We start from the raw sequence: 20,246 nt of genomic DNA on the forward strand, positions 1-20,246 counted from the left end.
TGCTAATATTTCTATTTTTAACTAAGTACACGGTCTTTAGATCTCAATAATTATCAACGTTGGTATTATTTTTAAATCAACTATACAGTATTTATTTCATTTTGTTTCTCTAGGAGTTCGAAGGACCATTTTTATCCACATTATAATTTATGTAAATAACGTTTATTTTCTGTTCATTATATTTTAATCCATTTTTCCATATTTCCTTACATATTTATTTTTATATCCATATAGTTCTAGCTTAATGAGTAGAATAAACATTTGTACATTTTAAGAAATATGAAAAGAAAAATAAACAGGAAATTATTATGGATTCTTGAGGTTTGTTATGCAATTCTATATTTAATTATCTTAAAATTATCCTTGGTAATTCCAAGATTATCCGATATAACTCTATCAGATTTAAATGACATGAATATATCGATGCATTGTAAAAAGAAGCTTATTTCTGGTGTTATAAAACAATAATTTTCCCCACCATCAGCAACTTGATAAAGTGACTTAATCATTGCGTTTCTTGTCCTACGTATCATGAGTCAGCTTTATCTAACCTTCAGGTGATATATCCATCATAGGTAATGCATATTTCTAAGCAAGAAAAAATACATTATATACAATGAAAAAGTGGGTATAGAAAAACAATATAAATTGCTGGATTAAAAGTTTTGATTGAGAAATTACAGTAAAATCATGACATTTTTTTTTCAATGCTTTTTTATATGAATGAATAAAATATTGTTTTATCCATATTCATCAGTTTCAACACCAGAAATATCTTTTAGTACAATTGAGAAAAACTAACTTTTTTTTGTTAGCCGTTCTAATACTGCTTGCTGAAAAACTGCAATTAATGATCTAACAATTACAATCGATAAATAGTACTGTTCACGCCATGTAAAGGACTAGAATTTAAAGGAAAAAAAATATCATGTAAATTTAAGTATTATGATAGCAAATTTTTCCCTAAATATAATTCGTCTTCAACATATTTCACTTCTTGCAGAGTAAAAATATAGTAGTTGTATTTTCTTACATTACGATAGGAAATGGGACAATATATAATGAAAAAGAACAGAATCAAAGACTACATATGGTATGTATTGTTTTGGAAGAACCATATGATCAGTTACCAATGACACAAGTGTGGAATTGTGCTGGAGAGATATTCACTTGGAGGTAATAATTGAAAGTAAGGAGGTTTGTTGGCACTACATAAACCTTTGAGGTGATGGTCGGTCTACAACTCTACACCAAAGATCGGCTCTTTACCAGTAACTAGAGTTTTCACCTAGTGATGGAAATCAAAATATCAGATATAGGGGAAGATATATATTTATCGTAAAACTCGCCAATGACAGATGTGACCAAGATCTACATAAATAGACTTTGGATGTGACTAGTGGAGTTAAGGTGATGCAAACTCTTGAAAATAGAGGTCTGAAGATATGAAGGATGAAGATAGAATATCAATTTAATAAAACAAATATAATAAAATTTCAACAGATGGTAAAACAAGGCCTGCTTTCTCTTTTCCTCTCTCTATTATTTACACATTCTTATGGGATTTATCCATTCTTTCCATAAATATGCATGTGATGAACCAAAAATAAAACAAGATATGACCTTTATATTGTCAAATGGTAAATATCTATAAAACACTACCTAGGAAGCTATTTCTCATGTGTTACCAGTTGGTTGTTCATTAATAACAAAGCAGACTTTGATTAGCAACGATAAATAAACAGTACATACCCAATAAACCTGATTTATGATCTATTTAATTGTTTTATTCATATTTTTTTCAAATTTTATTAATAAAAAGATAATAGTCACTTAAGTTTAAGATGTGGTTTAAATTCATCACTAGGAAATACAGGGAAACCCTATAATTCTTGGTACCGTCAAAGGAACAATGGCAGTATTGCTCACGGAAAAAAAAAAATCCTAATTGCTTCCTCCTTTATAATTCTACACGAACACTAACATACTAAGACCTTAAATAATTTGCCAAATTAAGCTATTCTCATTACTGTCTAGATGATCGTAAAACACGCAGTATATCTTCACAAAAGAGGAAAATTCTCATAATTAGCATGCAACGTCATGAACATCGTTAAAGAGTAACTATAAGCTGGAGCAGAAAATTACTAGGAAAATTTCGCGTTTATAGGTATATTATCTTGTAATTAATGGCACTATCATGCAAGGAGAATAAAACATTATTTGAAGAGTGGATGGGCTCCTTCTCTCCCTTATTTGCAAGATAAATTAGTTGTACAAGCATATGATTAATATTGTCTAATTATGATTTTTAATATGTTTCGTCGTTTCACAGCGAGGTTTTATATCATATTGGTTGTTCATATTATCTTTAGTTAAGTAAATATCATATATCGATATTAACTAAGGATTTTGGGTATGAACAATGAAAGTATTTTGACTAATGTTTATACAACAACAAAAAAAGGAAAAAAAAAAACTGTTTCTGACCTCTGCCAATTGGTGCAATTCTAGGAAAACCAAATTACTGTTACATCTCAGTATCATCCTATGAATCATGTAAAATTTTTTATGAGATCATTCCCTTAACTTAACATTCTTGCAGAGGAGCTCTCCCGGGCTTTACGAGATTCACTCAAAGAAAAAAGTCCTCTGCTCAATAACAGGGAAGATTTGGGAGCATGAATATTACCATAGAAAACTGTTAGAACAAGTAATTAATAATCTCCCTAAGACTAGCCATTCCTTAGGTATTATTGTGATCATGTAGCGAAGACAATGTTAATAATAAAAATATGTAATTATTTTCCTATGTAGGCTACAGATCAGTTATGATGGCCCTTCAAAAGCCTTCATAAAATATCATGACTTGAACTATGGAAGTGGGCTTCAGACCCCAGTTAAGAAAGAAAAGTTATTTCCACGCGTGCAATATAGTAACGATGAGCAATCATATGTTATTGAAATTTTGGAATGAGTCTTCTATAAAGCACTTTGTGATTATATCAAAATTTTTAATAGCCTAGCAGTTGCTACTGGAATACATGTCACTATATTAGAAAATAACTTTTTAGTTTTATTTTAACCTGATCTGAAACAATTAAATTACCGTTTGGAAAAGGTTTGCATATCCTGGTACAAACTTACCACTTCCCAATTTTGGGTTCATATAATATTTTTTTTTTTCACATCTAATTGGATTTCTCTCAATGTATTTGAAATCATTTCACAATATACAAGCTCAATGTTTTATTCGTGGTTCAAAGGAAAATAATACTGACTAGTTTGTTTACATACCTGCATTGTTATTCTATCCTTTTTACCTATATATAACTTTAACCACTATAAAAGTAAAATGAAAAGAGCCTCTTTTAATTTCTTATTTTAACCAAAAATCATCTTAATGTGAAAATGAAGAACCTGTATACTTTTACCCTCGTTGATGCTTTGGATACTTTTCAATCTCTCTCTCTCTCTCTCTCTCTCTCTCTCTCTCTCTCTCTCTCTCTCTCTCTCTCTCTCTCTCTCTCTCTCTCTCTGAGTAATAGCTTTCTTGGATATCTTGGTAAACCTAATATTATTTTCAAGACATATCTTTGTGGAATGAATGCAGTGGTAACGTTATTAATTTACGTCTCAAAGTGCACATCACTTCCTGACCTTTTTTCTAAAAGTAACACATAAAAAATCCTAGCTATCCACAGCTTTTGGGGTAATACATCACTCTGGATAAGTATGGATTATATATTGCTTGGCTCTTTTCTGATATATGAGAAAATATCAAAACGAATTTTGTAAAAGAAGTTGAATAATAAATATGATCAGCGTAATAGACAAAGAGAGATATTTGCCGTATTAACGGAAAATAAAGTAAATAAATATACGAAATTACATTTCAATGCTTCGCTGAATATTGAGGAATTCTTCTTCTCCGCAAAATGCCGTAAGATAAGCTGCGTTGAGTTTGCGATGTGGCCTCCAAGGAATGCTCTAAAATGGAATATCATGAGACGAGCAGAGTATCGAGATAATCTCATACTTACAAGAGCGAAGGTTATCTATGATATGAGTAATCTCTTAATATATAAAAAGATATTTATACGTAGGCATTTATTCCAATATATATATATATATATATATATATATATATATATATATATGTATATATATTTATATATATATATACATATATATATATATATATATATATATATATATATATATATATATATATATGTATATATATATATACATATATATATATATATATATATATATATATATATATATATATATATATATATATATGTGTGTGTGTGTGTGTGTAAATATGTATATATATGAACATATATCACAAGCACACATGATTTTAATCACTGTAAATATCACCCATGAAAGGCATTTAATACCGAATTCTATCTTGGGAATATATATCCACTTGGAATTCATTTTATGGTAAAAGCTTCTGGCCTGGTAGAGCTTCGAACTACCTGTGGGCCGGAAACCATTCCAGCACGACTCTACCGACTGATCTATCAGGAGAGATAAAAAGTTTTTGACAAGTCCCCGTACATATTCCTGTCGAATTCAGGAATCTGTTCATAGACTTTGAAATAAACCCATCTCCACTATGATAGCTGAATCGTGAGTTTGCTACCCGTGGAATTTTAAATGAACATAGATCACAAGCACACGTGATTTTAATTAATGTATATATATATATATATATATATATATATATATATATATATATATATATATATATATATATATATATGTGTGTGTGTGTGTTTGTGTGTGTGTGTGTGTGTATATATATATATATATATATATATATATATATATATATATATATATATATATATATATATATATATATATATATATATATAGTGTAGAGTAAATACAGTAACTTGATAATGAGTTTATTTATATATTATTTGTGCATTGCAGAGAGATTAGCCAGCCCATAAAACTAGCTCCTCATATGTAGATATATGATATATATGTAGATTACATAAAACCTTCGACGTTAATTTCATTTTATTCTTTATTCAAGTTAGTATACGTATATTTACTTTATTTTTAGGAATTTAGTTTTTTATTCCACATATTTTTGTTACGTTGTCTTGCATAAACTATTTTAGTGTTTTGTGATTCGTGCAAGATATGAACAAGGGCTTATATAATGTTCTTTTATATTGTCATCAGGTATTGCCTCATGTTTGAGAGTGAATATACAGTATATTAGGTTCTTTGGGAAACTCTGTACCATGTCCTTGCAATTTAAACAAAAAGCCTGGTGACAGAATGTTATCTTTTTTTTTTTTGCTTTGGGGACAAAGGGTGGGCGGAGCTAGCAGGGAGAGGCATTTCGAGTATGCATTAGTATGCATCTGATAGTTGCCTGAAAACCTCTGATTCACCTCCTGACATTTTTATCTAGTTGTAAACTCTGACGCCCTTAGGCAAAGCCCCCACACTTCCCAAATCTTTTGAAAATTTCTGGAAGCAGCTAGTTTTTATTTATAAAGGCAACACCAGAGTTAGAGACAGATAGAGAAATTCAGCTTTAAGACAGACAACTTCCCTTCTCTCCCTCTTTCATGCAACTCAGACTATTGTTTTAAAACTGTTCCAGTGTCTATATTATGTCCTTTCCTAAGTGACTCTGTGCCTCAAAGCAAATCGTGTGCTGGAAAGATACGTAGGACAAAACGTTGATTTCAAATTTATTGTTTTAGGGTGAGTGCTGTCATTGTATAAAGCTTTTGCATTTGGCTTTGTAGGAAGGTTAGGTATTTGTATTGCGATCAGGTTATCAATTCTTTATTAGGTGTCAATCTTGAATATTGTATTATTCAGATTTAATTTCACACTATTGTATAATTTTCATTGTAGTAATTCTTTTGTCTTAATCTAAGGTTTAATAAGAGTTAACATTTAAAGTCATGTGTCTATGTAATTTTCAAGTTGTAGCAATTTGTCTTCATTTAAGTTTTGTTAGGACTTAATTTTTTTGAGGGACTTATTTCGTCATTATGTAAATTATTTCAACGTGTTGTAATTTCTATAGAAGTTTATTTCTTGTTTTAACCTTTTTTACAGTAAAACATATCAGAGTCTCAATTACGTTTAAGGTACTATAATAACTTCAAAGATAGCATGCCTTTAAATAAGCCATTTTATGGCAACCTGTTTCCTTAGCAGCAGTAGTTGCTAGATGTTGTTTTCTAGGTTGATAATTTGACGAAAAATAAAATTATACAGTGTTGTCACTTATGAAGTTGAATATACAATCGGACCATTAAACTGCTTTAAAGTAATATGACTTTTGGAATGTAGTTAATCCTATTAGAATATCACATTGGAGATGTTCACAAATCTACTGGTTTTGGCCTATGGAAGGAGCAAAAAGGCTTTTCTTGCTTATGAGAGATCAGTACCTCTTGGACTGTCACTCGATTAATAGGAGCCCATTTGAATGCATCTTTTCTCTGCAAAGTGTATAAACCATTTTTATAATAAGGAGTAGAAAAGTTTCAGGATATCTTTTATACCTGTAGGCATGAATCAAAAGTGGGGTCAGGTGTGGGTTTATTTGTTTGCGTATACTGTGAACGAAGTTGTATTTAAGCCGTTTAAATAAATTGTATAAGGTCGATGCCAATGAAGTCAACTGCAATAGATAAAACTGAAAGTTTTCAAAATGAAAATAAAGGGAGCAGTTATATAGAGTGGCAGTGACAAAAAGAGAAATGAGAGTAACAAGCATCATAATTAGAAAATGAATTAGATAATTTAGCTAAGAAAATAGATAAGGCATTAGCTAAATAAAGACAAGAAAAACCCACATAGCCGCCGTATTCCTAAAACACATGAAGGAAGTTTAGATTCACACAATTGTAAACTCACATATACAGCCAAGTAATGATACACAAAATGTTGTTAAAAAATTGCATAAACTTCAAATAAGTGTTAGGCCTTTTGACGACCAACAGACTAGAGAAGTGTTTCACTCGATCTAAGAATTTTGAGAGAATTTGAAGTGGCCACTTATTGGTGGCCAGAAAAAAAAATGCACGTTATTACACCACTTAAAGATGTTCTGGCAATGGAGGTGACTGGGTGGTCACCTGATTGGTTGAGAAGTTATAGTGAAATAAAGCAACATCCAATTGAAAAGTATGCCTTACCTAATGGAAGAAAAAAAGTGGTATATATGAATATTACCTACCTAGAATTCAGGTGTGTGAATCAGTTTAAATTTTTGCAATACTGATGTATTTTGATTATGATAATTTTCCAACTCTGGATGCCTAACTATCTGAAGGTTATAAGAAAGCAATAATCAGCAAACATATACATAAATTAGTATACCTATTTGTATGTGGCTATTTGTTTGATGATAATCGTTAATTAGCAGATATACTGATGGAGACACAAAACATTTTGGAAAGTTTGCCAGAAGAAAATATCTACAAGAATAACTTGCCAGATTTTGGATAAGTGGCAACCATGACATCAACGTATACAAAAAGCGGTGGCCACCAACAGCTACCCAGAGCAAGGGATAAGGGATTTAGCAGGGGTGGAGCATAACCTGGTGTTAGCAGTGTGAAGGAGAGGGGCACAATCGAAAGGCGAACTGCCCCTAGGGATTTCCCTTTTGTTATGTCTGCCAAGCCTACAGTCATCCACCTTGTGATTGCTGACAAAAAATTCCGAGAGTTTCCAGTTGGTGGCATACAACCCCATCCCCTAGTATCCGAGGAAAGGTGAAGAGAGGAGGCAGAGGAAGGGTAAGATGAAGAAAGACTGATGTTCCACCACATTGCAGTAGCAGCATTCAACAAGGCAGCAAGCGCAAGTAGCCCAGGAACGATGAAGTGGCAGTCAAATGGCCTACATGTAGTGGCACCTCCCTCGGTCCGCAAACCTCCTCCCCTAGGCATTAGGGAAGACGTTAGCAGGTGTGATGGTGTTACCAGTAAGTTTTTATGAACATTTGATGGCCACCTCGGGATCTGACATGGCAGCTCGGAGTATTGGCGATTGGAATATATCGAAGGCTTGATTGATACATGTGTATTTTGCATATATTAGTGAGGTAAGTCGTGTGGCGGTATTACAGTGCCTACGAATAAATATGACATAAAATTGAGTGAACCAGATGTAAGGTGTATTCTGTCATGTGGATGCTATATTGAGTAAGTATTCAGGTGATTTTGGTGTGAGATAGCCACGGCATCCTGATGAAAGTTACTCTAGGCAGCTTCTACTTGGGATATTTCCTGCGAGTGGTATACCAAAGAATTTTACATATTTAGGTATCACATGATTCTAACCCCTGGAGCAAATATCTTAAGAGATACCATGAGTGTAACAGGGACATGTTCAACACAACCAAGGCAATACTTCCATGAAGAGAGCTAACATTATCTTGATGGATGTAGGATAGGATTTGATACGTGGGATAGCAGTTGAAACTCTTATCCTAGTGTGTTACTTTAAACATGTTTGTTGGTTCACCATTCCAGCAGCAGCCATCGTATAAAGCATGGCCTTAAACAATGAAACCCAGGGGAGATAAAAATTAACGGGCGGGTCCATCAGGACGACATGGGTATCTCACCCAGAAATAGATTTTTCATATGTCAAAATCACTTTTTTAGGTTCAAGCTCTGATGGAAGTGTACCCGAGAATTGAAATTCTCAGTTGTGGCAATTTAGAGTTTCAACCACATATGTGCTCTTTAGTCACCTCACTAATAATAGAAGGATGAAAATTTTTGTTTGAATAGTGTGTCTTATGATAGTTTGTTTACACTTCCATACATAGCTATTTGGGACAACAATCCAATTCTATGAAAGGACTACGTATGTATTTTTAAACTCTAACGGAATATAAAAGCTATCATCACAGCCCAACTCACTGTGGGGAAAGTATCTTTGCGCGAACACGTATTGAGTAAGCAATAGGTAGTAAAAAGTGGGTTAATAAACAGAGGTAAACTACTTTTTTATTTATTTAGGAACAGTAGGTCCATATAAAAAAAGAAGTAGAGTCTTTTATTATTTTTAAAAGCAGATAAATGTAAAAAAAAAGGGTGCAAAAATATTCACCTTTTTTGTGCTTAAAACAAGAGACGTTTATCCCTGTAATATTTTATAGAATAAAATGATATTATTCCATATCATAAAAAAAAAAACATTACCTTTGACTCTTCAATATGAGCATAGTTTATCACACACTGCTAATTAAAAGAATATTCAACCTGCACTGTAAAAGTCCCATATTATACAGGCCAAAAGAGTTCATGCACAACACCAAGAACCTGGTTTAATCATGCTACCAGGTGCCAAAACAAAATGTTTAATCTCTTCCAGTTGTTGCAAGTAACGTTTGAAAAACTTTATTGAAGATTTCCCCCCCATGTAAGCTTATAAGTCTTCGAAGGACATATATTGGAAAAAGTTTAAGGAAGAGGTTACTTTCCTAGGATCATAACCCTATGGCATACTATCTGGGTCAGCCCTTCTGATAAAATAAATGAGTTTAGACCTTAGTTGTTTCAAAGAAAATTAAGATCCTGTTGCTTCCCTTTTAAAAATTTGTCGGCCTTTAAAGGCCTCACTCTTCGACAGTTAAGCTTTGAGGCATTTCACAAGGCACAGTGAAGGATCCTCCTCTAGTGGAAGGATCTTCTAAGTCCCTCAACATTTTGTGGGGATTTAATTTTTTAGACAGGAATGCAGGATCTGAGTATAAACTAACTTTAACTGATTCCTAGAATTTGATGTGGGCATCAATCCCTTAATAGTACCACAATCTCGCTGGCTCTAATACCAGAAGCCATAGCTCGTAAAAGGATTGACTTTTGAGTAAGATCCCTCAAAGAAGTAGAGTAGTTACCTTTTGAGGAGGCTAAGTGCAAGACTTTGCCCAACGATCATGAGATGGATTTGGGAGGGGCATTTGGTTTCAATATAACACAAACCTTCGGGATCTTATTGAACAGCTCACTGTTGAGTTCTATATCGAAAGCGTAAGCGATAACTCTGGTTAGGGATGATTTACATAAGGAAATAGTTGTAGAGGCCAATCCTTATTCGTGTAGGAAAACAAAGAATGATAAACAGCAGTATATTCTAATCAAAGAGCGCTTATGTTCTTAACAAACTCCATCCATTTATTCCAAGAAGACAAGCCTTGCCTTTTTGTAATAGAGGACTTTTATTCTTCTATAAACTAATCCTTTTCTTCGAAACTCCGAATTTTCGTTTAGCAGCTAGGATGAGAAAATCATGAGCTAAAGGTTTTCCGTTATCCAAGGGGAAGAGAAGACAATCTTCTGTTGAACATCCTGGGATAGCATTGGTGTTGGCAGAGGTATTTGGCGAGGTGTGAGTTCCAGAGCAAGAGGGTACCAATTGCTATTAGGCCAATTTTGGGCCACTAATTTTGCTGTCCCCTTGAAAGTCCAAAGTTTGTCCAGGACCTTCAGAAGGAAATTGAACGGGGGAAAAAGATAAATATGAGTCCACTGGTTCCAATCCGTTGACTTCGCGTCTATCCCCGCTGATTCCGGATCTAAATTTGGTGTTACACACTTGGGAAGCTTCTTGTTGAAGCTCTTCATTGTAGTTCAGAAACTTGCTCCAGAATGTGTTTCCAGAGGATTGAATCTTGACAGGGCGTCCACCATCACATTGCGAACCCCTTCTAAGTGAACTGCCGAGAGATGGTAATTTCTTCGCTGTGATAAATTGAGAATGGCCAATACCACGTGATTGATCTGTGGAGTTCTTGAACCCTGTCTGTTGATGCTGTCAAAAAAAGAACACTGCCATGGCTTCAAAAATTACTTAAAGGGAATTTTTCAAATTTGACACACCACTTACCCTGGTAAGGGTATAACACACTCTCTCAACCCAGCTACGAGGCCTCAGTGGATTATATCTGACAGATCAAGAACCTGAAGAGGGACGTGTGTCAACAAGCTTTTGGCAATTTACCACGGAGTGAGCTGTTTGCACAGTAAAGGTGGGGTCTTGTGACGAAGTACTCTCCAAGCATTTAGTGCCTTTCTTCTCCAGACACTGTTGGCATCCTTGTGTCTTGCTTTTAAGATTGGATTTGTTACCGCTGCAAATTGTAGCAATCCCAAGACTCTTTCTTGATGATGTCTGGTGATTGTTTTCGAGTGAAAAAAAACCTGACTGAACTTGCTATCTCCTTCCTCTTGACCTGAGGTATAAAAAGGATATGTGACTTCAAACCCCAGTGCAGGCCTAGCCGCTGAAATTCTTGAGCTGGAGTTAACCTGGACTTCTCGGGGATAGTATATATTTCATAACTTTCAGAGCTGCTAGAAGAAAACCCGTCGTCGAGATATACCATTACTCGAAGACCTCTGTTCCTGATTAGTTCCATGAAAATCCTTAGAGCTCTGCTGAGTACAAAGGGCATACCTTTGAATACGTAGGCATTTCTTGCCAGTCGGAAACCAAGGAAGGGGGAGAATTGCTGTCCTTTCAGGAGATGCCAATAACTGTTGGTAAGATCTATAGAGATGGTATAGGACCCCTGGGGTAGTTGGTTCCGCATTTGCGAGATAGTTAGCATCTGGAACTCTTCGTTCTGAATGAATTTGTTTGAAGGGGACAAATCCATAATAGTTCATAAAGTGTTGAAATCTTTCGTTGGCATGCAGAATAACCATCCTTGAAAGTTCATGGATTTTGTGCAAAGGATAACTCCCATCAGGCAAAGATCCTACATATATTCTTTCAAGAATGTGGTTGTGGAACTTTTGGGTTGGAAGAACATTTTAAACTGTGGTGGTTTTATTTTTCATTTCCATCCTAGTCCTTTGGAGACTATGCTGTGTGCTCAAAGATCAAATTTCTATTGATCCTTGAAATGATAGTCTTTCCGTTACCGGAGTCTCGTCATTGTTGTTTTGAAGGACCTACGCCTTTATGCAATCTGACTCTAATTAATCTGCACCTAGACTGGCCCCTCTTCCAGACTTTCCCTTTCCACTTACATTTTTTTCATTGAACTCTATTACGGTGAAATGTTGTAGTGGTTATGTATTACTGGGGAACCGTATACACCGTCTGGGAAATTGTAGCACCTGTGGCTGCCGTGGAAGGAAACATTTTCTTGCCCTTCAATGGTCTCCTATGTTTCTTGTCTTTAAGTTTCGTTCCTCTTAGAAGACATACCCCATTTCTTCATAAGGCTTTTGTTTTCTTGAGCCACCCAGTCCATGACTTCTTTAACTACCTTTTGTGGAAACAGATCTTTCCCCAAGATTTTTTAGTATATCAACTTTTTAGGCTCATGCATAATAGTTGCCGCTGCTAGGACGTGCTTGTCGCAGTCTCTACTGGCTAAAAATAACTCATGCTGATCTGTATGAAAGATAACCAAATGGTGTTCGACAGAACTGGGAAGAGATCCCAATCAACATCTCAAATTAAGAATGGTTTGACAAAGAAGCAGCCAGTCTTTGTTTGGCCTCCCATTCAGCCTTTAGTCGGAATTCCGAAATTTTCGGCAGTCTTTCATTAAACTGCTTACCTCCTATATCTCTATCCAGTTTTCCAGCTCTGAAGATGTGTTGGATATCTTCCCAACTATCGGAATCATAAGGGAGGGCCAGCAAAATAGATTAGCATTCCTCTAGCACAGGCAGAGGCTCACCTTCCATTACTGCCTCTTTAACAGCCTCTAATATCATTGAGGCAAAAAGAAAGACAGTATCTTTTGGGGCCACAAAAGTTGCCTGTTTCCTGCCAAAAGCAGAAAGCTGAGTATTGGTAAACTCGGCTGTCTTGAGATCTTTCACGAATAGGGTTTGAGCCTCACTCTGGTCTAAAAAGATTTTTTCCTTGGGGATCATATAATCTCTGATGAACGCCTTAGAATTAAGCCTTACATAACAGTAATTGTAATTATCAAAAACTGGTTTAGAGCCCATGCATTCTTTAATGTGAAGGTATCCCTCACTCAGAACCTTGTGTTCTGCATAATGCGAAAGGTTCTTCGTCGAACTATCTGGCAGACTTGATACTGGTGGAGCCTTTAAATTAGGTGCCATTTGAAGCACCTTAAGCTTCGCCTTTGAGGACACTTGTGCTCTTTCATGGTCAGCATGAATGTTCTCCATGAATGCCTTCGTTGATGTCATAAACTCCAAATGTCAAGGGAACAAGGGAGCATTCGGAGTTGGAAGAGAAGTCGAGGTAGAGGCAGGTGTAGCAGATACACGAAGAGAATTATGAATAGAAGAAATACTAGGAACAGTACTTACCTGCTGACTGTGTAATGAGTCATAAAAGGCTTCCGTCATCAATAACATCTCTCCCTTTCAGATGGAATGGAGGAGGTTGTGGATATGTTGTTGGGATCCATGTTCATTTCCTGAAGTGCAACTCAGACCTTCTGATCTGCCTGATCCAGTTGTACAAATGGAAGTTGAACAGTTGGCATCTGGGGACTGTACACTGTGGTTACATCATCCTTGGGGAATAGGATATCCTTCATTTCCATTGATGGAAGATAGGGTGCACCTTGTTGAGAGCTCTTTTTAAATCCCCTCACTCAATGTCTGAAAAAGGTTGGTAGCCTGGACTCCCGTATGATTAAGGTCCTTGCATATACTGCAATTGGTAGGATCTCAGATAGCAAAGGAACTTTTGAAACATGTCAGTCCGTGTGCTTCCTGCAGGTCTTGTGGCCGCAAGGCAACTTGACCCTTCAGGTGCAGGTTATTGTTGCACACTCTATGTCGTCAGTAACTTGTAAAGATATAAAATTCTCAATGAGTACTTTATCAACACACCAAAGAAACTATCTATATCTTTGCACACATAATTTATAAAAAAAAAGAAAATCAAATATAGTAAAAAAAATTCTACCTACCACTAGCTATGGCTAAATCTATACTGCAATGGAAACTAATGCCAAACAGGTTAGAATTATGTATGAATGCCTATAGTGTGATATACTAAGGAAAGAAAAGGTTCATACCAATAGAACACCTTTTCTCCTAAAAAATGGTATATCAGACAACCTAAGGTGGCAAAATCAGATACAATTCTACCCAAGACGGCAGCCGATGTGCTTAAGGCGCCAACTAATTCTAGTAACCAAGGGTCTACAGTCGTACCTTTCTTCACCTAGTAGGTATCTTGACATAACGCTGCAGCAGCAATGCTAAGAGGGCAACTAGTAGACGATCCCATAAAAAAATAAGTCCAAATGGTAAGAGGGAGAGTACAGACCTATAGTAGGCCGCTGGTAGAGAAGACTACCTTTTACCTAGTTGTTAACATTATATTATGGATAATGGGCATTGCCCATTTAAGATAATGCAAGCCATTTAAAACAGCCAGAAAGCAACAAATACGCAAATTCGATGAAAATCCTGACAACTAGGACGTATCCAATCAATTAACTTTGGAGGACATGGAGGGAAGGACTATTTTAAGGGGACAGCTATGGCAGTAATGGGAACGGTCTCTTTAAAATAAAGTACGGAGAGACCCTTAGCCTACACACATCAAGCCGGCAGGTCTGGACGGTATGACAAAGTGGTAACCACTCAGGTCAGGGAGATTCTGACCGAGCAGAGAGCTAAGAGGAGGAAGCTGGTTACAGAAACAAAGCAACTGCTAAAGCAGGAAGAGAGGAGAACCCTTAGGCATTCTAGTCCCATTGCCTATCTATGATTAGGCTAACAGAAGCTTCCAGGCCGGCTATCTTAGATATATGGCAATTGCGGTATGTTCTAATGCCAGGGAATGAAGACTATGTAAAGGAACTGTAGTGTCACTGCCAGAAATAAAATGTATCATAGCTAATAAGAGGAAGGGGCAGCTGACCTACCCAGATGAGGAAGCTGAGGCAGTAGAGAGAACTAACACAAGTTACAGGAATTCTTCTGCCTACCCAAAGCTAGACTAATAGTTTCACAATTGTCCCGTCTGTCTGTATAGCAACTGAGGATCTCTCAAATACCAAAGAAAACCTTACTAAGCAATGGAACTGAATTTCAGAGCAAGAAGACAGAGCCCAACATCTGGTTTGGGGAAAGGGGAAAAGGAAGGGAGCCTTAGAAAATGGTAAAGCTGCAGGACAGGAAGGCCTAACTGTAGCATTAGAACAATCTGAAGTTGTTCCAAGGGTTCTGCAGCAAGTAAAAACAGAGGACGAATTCTTCCCACCAGCTGATACTTAGCCAGAGATTTATTATGGGTCTTATTTGAGCTACACATTGTAGATACAGGGAAAAAGTTCCCACATCCAGTGCCTCCTATCAAAAAACAAGAGCTAAGTGGATACGATGGGATACGTTTGACCAAGGCCGGCAATGACCCATTATCTACAACTCCCAGGTAATCCCTACAAGGTGGGGAGGTGTGCCAGCCTCACGAGAAACATGGTAAGAAGGGGAAAGTTGGATTGCAAATATTAGCGAGTCTTGGCCAAAGGTTAAGGGTAAATAGTTAGCTGAGGCCAAGAATGGTTAAGACTACTATGCAACAAAGGGAATGTCTATCCTAGAATTATACCAGAGTGGAAAAGTATATATATATATATATATATATATATATATATATATATATATATATATATATATATATATATATATATATATATATATATATATATATATATATATATATACATATATGTGTGTGTGTGTGTGTTATGTGTATTTATATATATATATATATATATATATATATATGATAAATTTTGCACATTTTTACGTGTTTTTCATATTCAAATAAGCCATATATATTTTGATATATTAATGTCTGGATTCTCTTAACGACCTCGGGATCAGAGCCCCAGGCGAAATCTCACAAAGACAAGAGCTTGGCTCCGGCCGGATGGGTTAGTCACTGTCTATATAAGCTTGCCGACCAGGGTTCGATTCCCGGCCAGAGCCAAGCTCTTGTCTTTGTGAGATTTCGCCTTGGGCTCTGATCCCGAGGTCGTTAAGAGAATCCAGACATTAATATATCAAAATATATGTGGCTTATTTGAATAAATATATATATATATATATATATATATATATATATATATATATATATATATGTATATATATACATATATATATATGAATATATATATATATATATATATATATATATATATATATATATATATATATATATATATATATATATATATATATATATATATTTATTTATATATACATATGTACATATATATACGTATATATATATATATATATATATATATATATATATATATATATATATATATATATATATATATATATATATATATATATATATATATATATATATTCATATATATATATATATATATAAATATATATATATATATATATATATATATATATATATATATATATATATATATATATATATATATACATATATATATATATATATATATATATATATATATATATATATATATATATATATATATATATACACATATATATATATATATATATATATATATATATATATATATATATATATATATATATATATATATATATATATCCCCTCTGATGGTCCAGCACTTTGCTGCAGTAGGGGGGCTTGAGTGTCTCAATGATGGGCTGGGCAATGGGGGTGGGGTAGTTTATCCACCCTGGCAGGCTCAACCATACCGCTATGGCCAGTTCTGAGAGACCAGACCAAGACTGGACCCCCCTATAGGCCTTCTTCTTTATTTAAGATAGGCAAAGGATAAGAGAAGGAAAACTCCAAAATCAAACCAAACAAGACCCCAACGGCGGAGCATCCCAGCGCCGGCGTAAGAGGGAAATGCCTGTCGGGCAGGCAACAAAGCGGGCCTTGACATAACAAGAACCCGGCAGCCCAATGCAACCAACATCGGAGAAGCCGCCTGTATCATATGTCTTGAGCCGCGGTGAAAACGGTGTGGGCCAAGTGTGTGCGCGTGGCCGTTGCAAAGCCACGACCACCCAAAACAATATACCCAGCTACTGGCATTCTGTCGTTTCCTCCACCCTTCTTCATAGATAGGAGGCTGATGGCTAACGACAGAACCCAATATTCGGACAAGAGTGGGCACCGCCGCTGACGACGACGACGACGACGATATATATATATATATATATATATATATATATATATATATATATATATATATATATATATATATATATATATATATATATACATATATATATATATATATATATATATTAATATATACTTATATATATATATGTTTAGAAATGTATATAAATGTATATATATATATATATATATATATATATATATATATATATATATATACATATATATATATATATATATATATATATATATATATATATATATATATATATATATATATATATATATATATATATATACATATGCATATGCATATATACATATATATATATATATATATATATATATATATATATATATATATATATATATATATATATATATATATATATATATATATATATGTATATATATACATATATATATAATGCAGTTTTATAGGGCAAGCTAAGAAATTCATACAAATCATTAAATAATCTTAAAACACGAGCTTCCGACTTCGGCCATGCGACGGCTGTGTGATAGAAACGGATGTATAGCGCAAAACTATCCGCCAAAAAAGAATAAGGGACTCAACTAAACTGATGATGCGGAAGCAGAAGCATCCGTTTTCCCAGATGCATAAAAACTTTATGAATCAAGCAGAAAACATCCAAAGTGATTAAACAAGATGTCACTGCGAGAAGGAATGGAGAACCAGCAAACATATTTACAGTAACACTAGGATTGCAGTTGTAACTACTCCCACAGGTATCAAAACCTATCCTTATATCCTTCGAGACAAGGTTGACCCTATTTGGGAAAGGAAATTCCTGGTTGTTTTAAACACATCTATTTTACATACACAATATATTTCGGGATATTCACTCCCTGGGTTAGAACCCTGAGATACTTCTAAAGGTAAATTTCTCAGGTATATCACTCGCAAGAAATATACCAAGAAGTTACCTAGAAGAACTTCCATTAGGACAACATGGCTCGAGCCTAAAAAGGGCAAAGGGCTATAGGATTGAAGTTACTCCTGTGTGCTTCTGTGTTAAAGAATGTGTAGGCGTGAATACCAATTTCATAGATGTGGTCATATAAAGGGAAAAGAAAACAAAGATAATTATATGTGTAAGTGTAATGATAATTTTCATAATGGCAAGACATTGATGGTGGTTTGCATTGCGGAGTTAATCCAAAAACCCGATGAGAGGAAGTCGATAGTTGGAGAAAACCCATCTCGACGCTTAGTTAGCAGTACAAGCTCATATTACACGTTACCATAAAGAGTTTGGTGATTATGTAAGGGCTATACTGAATGGATTATTTTTTAGATTTTGAATATTCATTGTTATAAGTACGTAGGTGAAAAGAAGGAACGGGTTGAAATATCTACTATTTATTGTATATATTGTTGTATATAATATAGAATTTTCCAGATATAAGATGTCTGTTTGATTTTACTCGAGTTTCTCATATATATATACATATATATATATATATATATATATATATATATATATATATATATATATATATATATATAAATATATATATATACTATATATATATATATATATATATATATATATATATATATATATATAGTATATATATATAAATGAATATATATATATATATATATATATATATATATATATATATATATATATATATATATATATATTTATATATATATTTATATATATATATATATATATATATATATATATATATATATTTATGTATGAATACATATTTATACATAAATATATATATATATATATATATATATATATATATATATATATATATATATATACATATATATATATATATATATATATATATATATATATATATAAATATATATATATATATATATATATATATATATATATATATATATATATATATATATATAAATATATATATATATATATATATATATATATATATATATATATATATATATATATATATATATATATTCATATATACACACATACACACACACATATATATATATATATATATATATATATATATATATATATATATATATATATATATATATATATATATATATATATATTATGAGATTATGGAGTGTGAAATCTTCAATTCTCTACATATCCAATTAATTAATCAGATGAATCTACCAGTACTAATATATGCATACTAATTTAAAGCTTTACTAAAACCTTACAATAAAAGCTAGTTACAACTGAAAGAGCTTTGGAAATAATAATAATGATGGGAATAACACTAACCGACAGAAAAAGAGCAAAATGGGTATAAGAACAAACTAAAGTAAGGAAAAAAAATGCACATCGGCAGGCCATGAAATCAAAATGGATGAATATAGATGGCCATTACAAATAGCAAAATCTGTTTATTTGCTAAGAAAATTTCTGTGTATAGAGTGGCAAAGAAAGACCATAAACTGACGCAAGTGGAAGGGCATGACTGAGGTCTTAGCTCTACAATGGACTAGTATTGACTCATGATGTAGACGACTATGACGATATATATATATATATATATATATATATATATATATATATATATATATATATATATATATATATACATATATATATATATATATACATATATATATATATATATATATATATATATATATATATATGTATATATATACATATATATATATATATGTATATATATATATATATATATATATATATATATATATATATATATATATATATATATATATATATATATATACATATATATATATATATATATATATATATATATATATATATATATATATATATATATATATGTATATATATATATATATATATATATATATATATATATATATATATATATATATTTATATATATATATATATATAAGGCTGTATTTATGCGTGTGCCCATCTGCATACTCATCAGCCGTTTTGAAGATTTATGTAATTGATAATCTACTTTGATAACTCGAATGATCCCAAGATCACAATATCAGCTGAGTATGAAAATATACTTCAAAATAATTAAATACAGAATATAAAGCTGATAATATAACGAAGTGAGTATGTCTTTCTTTTGTGCAAATATAATATCTCGGTAAGGTTGAACTAAAAAAAAAACTTT

The sequence above is a fragment of the Palaemon carinicauda genome, chromosome 7, assembly GCF_036898095.1.
Source record: "Palaemon carinicauda isolate YSFRI2023 chromosome 7, ASM3689809v2, whole genome shotgun sequence".
Classification (NCBI taxonomy): Eukaryota; Metazoa; Arthropoda; class Malacostraca; order Decapoda; family Palaemonidae; genus Palaemon; species Palaemon carinicauda.